Source organism: Schistocerca piceifrons, chromosome 1, assembly GCF_021461385.2.
Source record: "Schistocerca piceifrons isolate TAMUIC-IGC-003096 chromosome 1, iqSchPice1.1, whole genome shotgun sequence".
NCBI classification, from domain to species: domain Eukaryota; kingdom Metazoa; phylum Arthropoda; class Insecta; order Orthoptera; family Acrididae; genus Schistocerca; species Schistocerca piceifrons.
In genome coordinates, this window is record NC_060138.1 from 1,010,542,631 (window position 1) to 1,010,551,190 (window position 8,560).

General features: G+C 45.7%; 1 pseudogene; it reads right to left on the reverse strand.

The window, feature by feature from the left end:
- Positions 1-1,562: 1,562 nt before the first annotated feature.
- LOC124724215 lies at positions 1,563-1,680 on the reverse strand (annotated as a pseudogene).
- Between the last annotated feature and the right edge of the window lie 6,880 nt (positions 1,681-8,560).

Consider the following 8,560-nt stretch of genomic DNA (forward strand, 5'->3'; position numbering starts at 1 on the left):
CAATCTGTTTTAGAATAGTTGTTTCTTTTTTAATCTCATTTTCTTCAAGAGGTAATTTTAGCATCCGGTGGATCATTGACTTACAAACGCTTTTTATATTTGTCAGGATGACATGACCTAGCATTAATAATAACATCAGTTTGTTGTTGGTTGGAACAAGAGGGACGCTGGGAGCTAAACGTTGCATTAGTTAAAACATTAGGTCCACACTATTGTTTGTAATAATGGAAGTAGACAACCAGCGTACAACTAGATGCCCAAGGGCCAAGGTATTCCGACCAACGCTAGCCCAACTGGTGGACAGAAAATAGCTGCTGCCTTTCGCCATACCGACAACCGTATTTATCGGCTGCTAGTGGACCCAGCATGGCGTGGTGAGTCCCTTCCGAGAGCAGCCAAGAAGGTCCGGTCAGTAGTATCTGCTACTTCAGTGTAGTCAGCTGGCCCAAAGAAGCAAGACCGTTGGGTTACGTCATAGTGCTGCAGGAAAAATAAAGTGATTGTGTGGCATTGTTGATCGCGAGGCCCTTACCGGGCGAGTTCCGTCGCCGTGTGCAAGTCTTTTTTCATGTGACGCCACACTGAGTGACTTTGGCGTCGGTGATACTGAGAAAACAACATCCACTAGCGGAGGCACCTCCAAGCCGCCCGGGAATCGAACTCATGCCCGCTGAATGGTAAGCAAACACGTTTCAACTCAGCTAAGCTGGCGGACAGAGCTGCAGTGGCAAGCGCCTGCACACCATCCTGGTTCACTAGTTTTCATAAAAGGACGTGATTGGTAGTTATTACAGCATTACCTGTTCAATATTCTATGGTCTGTAGAGGAGATTTAGCAGACAAGATTTTGATAAAGCATCCACGTCCGGAAATCCATAATAATCATTTTCGTATCTTCCACTTCATGATAAGGTACGTGAAGATAGAGCTGCACAGGTTATGTATCGAGAAACTTTTCCGGATCGCCTCAGTCTATCACACTTCATTTTCTTCCGACTTCAAAATCAAGAAACTAGTACATTCGCAGCTAGAAGGATTGGCTGTGATGCTCTACAGATGCAGACAAAGGTTTGAGGACCCTGCATATGAAAACGAGCGTCGCAGATACTGTTTATGCAACGAAAAGGAAGGTCGCAAAGTTAGATAGCTTCTGCAGAGCACACACACCACAGTTCTTTGTGTCTACTGCGTCCATGCCGTGACGCGGGAGATTTGAAGGTGACTTTCTTTTTTTAACTTATTTTATATCCCAAAGGTACATTTCCGGACAACAGCTCCTTATCAAAACTATCTACTACATCCCCTCAAAACCTCTAGGAATCTGTAGCAGGAAATTTAAAATTTTAGAAAAAAAATCCACCCGGACAGGCCATGGAGGCCCAACGGTACCAACCGGCCGCCGTGTCATCTTCAGACCACAGGCGTCAGGGGATGCGGATGTGGAGGGGCTTGTGGTCAGCACAATGCTCTCCCGGCCGTATGTCAGGTTCCGAGACCGGAGCCGCTACTTCTCAATCGAGTAGCTCCTCAGTTTGCCTCACAAGGGCTGAGTGCACCCCGCGTGCCAACAGCGCTTGGCAGACTGGATGGTCACCCATCCCAGTGCTAGCCCAGCCCGACAGCGCTTAACTTCGGTGATCTGACGAGAACCGGTGTTACCACTGCGGCAAGGCCGTTGGCTTAAAATTTTAGAAAGCCTTATGTAATTGGAGAAAAGAAGTGATCGGTATAATGCTAAAAATCAAACGAAAACTTCCTCGATCGCATTTTAAGATTATTATTTGTTAGTAAGCGGTTTCAGCCCTTTCTTCAGACCATCTTCAGGCCTGACGCCACCATTGTGGCTGCTGGTGGCGGCAGACGGAGAAAGATCCGTAGAAGTAAAAACGCTGACGAATAAATTTCTGAAAACACGATCGAGATTGTTTTTTATTTGATTGTTTGTAATAGAAGTTGTTAAACATCATGTATAATGCACATGAGAATCATTTCGGTGTGAGTTTTTGCCACACTGAACTATAAATTTTAGTAGATGAAACTAGTTATAGCAAGACATAGCTTCATTGAACTCGAGCTTTTAGAGGTGAATAAAAATAAAAAAATTAAAAAAATCAAAGCTATCGAACTCAGAAAAATCTTCTGTCTTACAAACGGCTAATCCAACTAATAAGTTATGGAGCATAGCTTAACCTCATAAAGGCAGTCACAAAATACGTCTACGTGTTGTAAATGGTTCCTGCTAACTAATGATCTACAAGGAGTCGCCATGTAAATGGATCCTACTGTAATGGCAATAAAAATCCTTACACAGTTCAGCTTGTAATTAATTACTATGCTATTATCTACGTCTACATGAATATGCGATTCATACTTAAGTGCCCGGCAGGCGGCTCACCGAACCACACTGTTTCTCTACTGATCCACTCCCTACAGCGACTGGGAGAGACGAAAGCATAACTCATCCCATCCGAGCTCTGATTTCTCTTATTTCATTTCGATGATCATTTACCCCTGTGTAGGTGGCATCAAAAAAAAGTTCACATTCGGGAGAAAGTTGTAAACTGAAATTTCATAAAGAGATTCCACTGCAACGAAGAACGCCGTTGTTTTGATGATTATTTGAATACATGGTGTATTTTCCTTCGAAATAACAGACACCATGCAGACCCCGCAGCTGTGAAACATTATCAGTAAACTGAAGGGGGATCACTGCTATCAGCTGCAACGGGACATTTAGATGAAAAGCGGCGATGAGCGAAAATGTGTACCGGATCGGAATTCGAATCCGCGATCTCCTGCTTACTAAACAGATGCGGTAACCAGTGCGCCACCCGGGACAGCGTTCTCACAACTGCACGGATTATCTCGATACCCTTTACGACCAATACGCACTCCCACCGAGCGCCACCTATGATTTCTATCCCAATTCATGTATCACATCGGTGGCACTCCATCTCTGTTGCACGATAACACAATACTAGGCGCCCTTCTTTGAACTTTTTCGGTCGTTTCTCAATCCTGACTGGTAAGGTTCCCACACCGCACAGTAATACTCTAACACAGGGCGGGCGAGATTCATAGCTGTAGGCAGTCTGTTGTGTCGATTTGTAACGTCTTCTGCCGATAAAACGCAGTCTTTGGGTTGCCTTACCAACCCCATTCTCCATAACGACTGCCCCCTTCCAAACAACCTCAGTAAGGCCAACCACTTCGCTTCCCACCTTTCTGAAGTCTTCTCCATCCCAGATGATCCCCACTTTGATTATTATCTTTTCCCCACCAACGTGCCGATACGTCGGTCACTCCACTTGCTCCTAGTCTCCAGTACTTGCGTCAGTGGTCCCCCTCCGACATCAACACTCCAATCACAGCACAAGACATTAAACGTACCCTCCAGTCCAAATGCAACATGGCCCCTGCTCACAACTGTGTCACCTAACGCCACCTTATAGAAAGCCCCTTCTCCTTCCTGACCGTCCTTGCCATTCTCTATAACGTCATCCTCTCTACCCGCTTCAATCCTGACCTGTGGAAGACTTCCCACATCCTCTTATTCCTCAAACCCAACAAACCCCCTTCCATCGCCTCTTCCTATCATCCCATGTGCCTCACCTCCGTCTTCAGTAAGGTCTTCAAATCCATCCTCTCCCATTGTATCCATCAGCACCTTAATCAACACCATCTCCTCCCTCTTACCCAGTGTGGCTTCCGACCCTCCTTCTCCGCTGAAGACCAACTCCTAAACCTAGTTCGCCTTCTCTCCCTCCAGCTTAACTCCTGTCACTCCGCCATTTGTGTTTCCCTCGACCTCCATAATGGCTATGACCATGTATGGCATCCCGGTCTCCACTTTTTAACTCCAAACCTACGCCCTGCCTATCAGTTTTGTCCGTCTGGTCGCTTCCTTCCTCTCGCACCATCCTTCCTATGTCACCCTCCACAACACCAACTCTCGTATCTTTTATCTCACTGCTGACGTCCTCCAGGGCTCTGTTCTCTCCCCTCTCCTTTATCTCTTGTATATGACTGATACGCCCAAGCTGCCCCCACCTGTCTACCTTCTCCAGTATGCTGATGACACCACCTTCCTAGCTCTCTACTCTACCCTTCAACGGTCCCAACACGCCCTCCATACCCACCTTGACCAGTTCACCACTTGGTGTAACCAATGGTTCCTTCGTCTCAACCCCTCAAAACCCATGCAACCATCATAGGCCGCACCAACCACTCTTTCCGTCTCACCCTTTATTGTCGTCCCATCCAGCTCACCGCCAGCCTGAGATACCTTGGCCTCACCATCGACTGTCACCTCACCTGGACCCCTCACCCATCCTGACCATCCAGCAGAAAGCCCATTCCCGCCTCTACCTCCTGAAACTCCTGTCTGATTGGACATGGCGATTGCATCCTTCCACCATCCTCCACACCTACAAATCCCTCATCCATCCTAACCTCTGTAATGTCAGTGTTGCCTGGATCTCCGCATCCACCTGCTTTTACAAGGCCCTCCAAATCCTTGAATGCCATGTGCTCAACCTTGCCTTCTGTATCCACCTTCCTTCACCCAAACGGCTCCTGTACGACCTCATCCCCTTCCCCCACCTCCTCCTTTTCCTCCAACATCTTCACGTCCTTTACACTGTCTGCAGGCTTGATCCCCCCCCTGGTTTCCTCCCTGCTCTCCACTCCCCACCCGTTGCTGCATCTCTATCGCTGTATCTCTCCCTCTCTTCAACTCCATACCTTCCATCTCCTTCGTCAGTCAATTTCCAGCACCCCACCCTCCTGGATGATGAACTTTGCCATGACATATACCCTTCCTTCCAACTGTAATCTGGTCTTGTCCCCCCCCTGCCCCAGGGCCCCCGTTTTTCTCTCCCCTCCTTCTTCCAGAGCGGATTTTCCTCCTTCCCTCCATGATTCCCTGCACCCCCTCCGCAGCTGTTTTCCTCTCCCGTCCCTTCCCTTCTGAGCCCTCCTTTTTTGCGCCCCCCACCTCATCTCCCTTTCTCTCCCTTCTTCCTCGCCTCCTTTTCCCCTTCTTCCCATTTCCCTTGTCCCCCCTGCCCCCGCCTTGCAGTTCCTCTCAGGTCTTTATTCGTCATCAGTGTGCTACGGTAGCGTTGAGTTTCGGTGCCATTATACAGGGTCATGTAGTGGTGTGGGTTTTAATTGTGTGCTCCACCTGTTTATCGTCCATGACAGTTCCTGTTACTCGTTCTATGGACTTTTTTGTTTGTAACATTCTTTTTTAGATTTTTATCTCGATTTATAGTCACTGCTTTGTATGTCTTCTTTGCTTCTGTTCCGCCTGTATTGTTTCAATATTCCGCCATGTTATCTTCTTTATATTGTTTTAAATGTCTTTCTGTCTATTTATGTCTCTTGGCTGAAGAGCAGCTCTTATGCTGTTGCCAGCCCGCCACTGATGGGTAATGGAAATGACAATAAAGGAAAAAAAATTGCCTTACCCGCAACTTTAGTTGCTCTTAGTTGATTCTCTAGAGATTTAGTTGATTAAGACCCATTTTTTATGTATTGTGTAAGTGAATACTGACGGATTCCATTCAGTACTCGTGTGATGTGAATGGGCTTGTACTTTACATTATTTAAGATCTCTTGCCACTTTGCGCACCAGACAGATAGTCTAAATCATTTTGTGACTGTTTTTCATCTTCTGATGACTTTATTAGATGGTTAGATAATACCATTATCTACAAACAATTTAAGAGTCACAGTCTAAGATGACTACTCAGATTCTCTCCTAAATGATTTATATAGGTTAGGAACAGCAACGGACATATAACACTTTCTTAGGGAAGGCAAAATATCACTTCTGCTTCTCTCGATGACCCTCCTTCAGTTATTACGAACTGCAGCCATTGTCACAGGAAACCATAGATTCAGTCACACAATTGAGATGGTACTCCATAGGCACACAATTTGATTACATGTCACTTGTGAGGAATGGTATCAAAGTCCTTCTGGAAGTCTAGAAACAGCGTATCAGTTTTAGATCTTCTGTAGGCAGTTCTCATTACTTCTTGAGATGAAGAGGTATTTGTGATGCACAAAAACGATATTTTTTCAATCCGTGCTATGTGTGAATAGATCGTTTTCTTCGAAGTAATTCTCCTATTGGAGATCAACGTCAGTGATATGGGTTTGTAATTCAGTAAATTACTCATATTTAAATTCTTAAATATTCTGGGACGCAATATATTATAAAAAAATCCTTGCAGGTTGGAAAATGGAAATTATTTCTGCTTCTGTCATTTCTGCAGTTTAATCGTGAGTCACGATACGAAGCGCATCTAATTTTCAGTGTCTAGGTAAAACAAACTGTTCTGTCAAAAACTGTACTTTCATGAAAGTACACTATGTGATCGACCGTCCCCGGTAGCTGAGTGGCCAGCGCGACAGACTGTCAATCCAGAGTATCTGGACACTTGGCCGAAAATGACTTACAAGTTCGTGACGCCCTCCATCGGTAATGCTGGATTCAATATGGTGTTGACCCAACCTTAGCTTTGATGATAGCTTCCACTCTCGCAGGCATACGTTCAATCAGGTGCTGGAAGGTTTCTGGGGAATGACAGCCCATTCTTCAAAGAGTGCTGCACTGAGGAGAGGTATCGATGTCGGTCGGCGAGCACTGGCAAGAAGTCGGAGTTCCAAAACATCCTAGAGGTGTTCTGCACACTTTTGTGATGTGCGTGTCCCTTCACGTGTCCACTATCAAATCGGAAACAATGGACCTAGGGATGTTTAGGAGTGTGGCAATCTCGCTTACAGACGTATTACACAAGTGACAGACATAACATCTATGCCCAAGCATACGCAAACATAACGGCACAGGCGAGCCCCTGTTAACCAGACACCATTACTGGATATCCAGCTGAAATATACTGCCGAATAACTGGCACCACACAGGGAAGCTGTACCGCACACTGCATGCAAACAAGCTCCACACATCCCCCACACAGTGAGATGATGTATGGCCGATTTCCCGCTACTGTATAACGATCTTGATTGTTCCAGGAATGTAGCAGCTGCAGCAACTGGGACACATCGCCATCGCTTGTCACGGTAGTGATGCATGATACCTATACTAACAAATCCAACCTTGCATGAGCTATCGTAGCTAGTAAGCCACTACTGCTCTTAATACCCATCCCACTGTCGCAGAGGTTTTTTTTCCCACGGCACGGGCCATGGCACTTTTTTCCCCTCTGCTCTTCAAATCGCTACCCTCACTCGCGTTTCGTCCACTATCACCTGATGGACCGTGTTAATGCGTAGTCTTACCCAGTCGCACGGACAACATCACAGCCCAGCATCCTGTGATCCACTTATTAGATAACTAACATGTTTACGGAGGTGACGGTAGAACTTTTGGTTTGGTCACCACGTTGGTGCGGGCGTGGATGGGCCCCATCTCTCGCGAAACCCAATCCTCTGACCACGTTCGAAGACCGTGAATTCCGCGAAACACACCTCATTCTGCTCTCTCACGATGTCTAATGACTAATGAGGTCGCTGATATGGAGTACCTGGCCGTAAGTGGCAGCACAATGGCACCTAATATGAAAAGCGTGTGTTTTGGGGGGTGTCCGGATACTTTTGATCACATAGTGTAGTAATGCCCCATGATAAAAATGAAATGGATAACTTTATGTCATTTAGCTGATTCAAAAAAAGGGTCAGAATATGATATTCATGATAAATTTAACTTATTTCGTAAGTCCTTTAAAGATTCTGACAGGGTTTTCACATGTGCCTTGGGCTTCAATAAACTCTCAATACCATCATTCGAATATACACTTACAAACTACACTTATCAACCCTGTATATAGGCATGGTCCTAAATTTACAGAAAAGTAAGTACACAAAACTATCGCCCCCGTACACAGACCCCGTGTTCTAAGGGTAGGGTCCACGGTTCGAAACCCACCAGTGCTTATGTTTTTATTAATTATCAGCAGTGGCATAAGAATCACCCTTATTCTGCCAGTGGCCTTGTCAAAGATGGTGGAGGAGCGGACAGAGATTCAGGGAACTCTCTTTTCCTTGGGGTCGGAAACTGTCTCTAAAGGCAGAAGAATCAGCTATGATCAACGGCATCAGGATGCAGAAGTAAATGGAAGCCACTGCATTAAAGACACATAACGTTTATCCGTTGGACATGTGGCTTGTAATGGAAAAAAGTGTCATGATGATTCTCTCCATTGGCAAAACACTCCGGAATAGTCCACTTTTCGGATCTCCGGAATGTCAGGAGCTTGAACGTGGTAGGGAAGCTGGAAATGTCTGAAAAGGGAAATGCAAGGGCTCAATCCAGATATAGTAACGGTCGGTGAAGCGAAATGGAAAGGAGACAAGGATTTCTGGTCAGATGAGTAAAGGGTAATATCAACAGCAGCAGAAAAGTGCAAATGGCAGTGGGATTCTTTACGATTAGGAAGGTCGGGCAGAGAGTGTTATTGTGACCAGTTCAGTGTTAGGGTAGTTATTATCAGAATTGACAGTAAACTAACACTAATAATGATAGTTCAGGTAT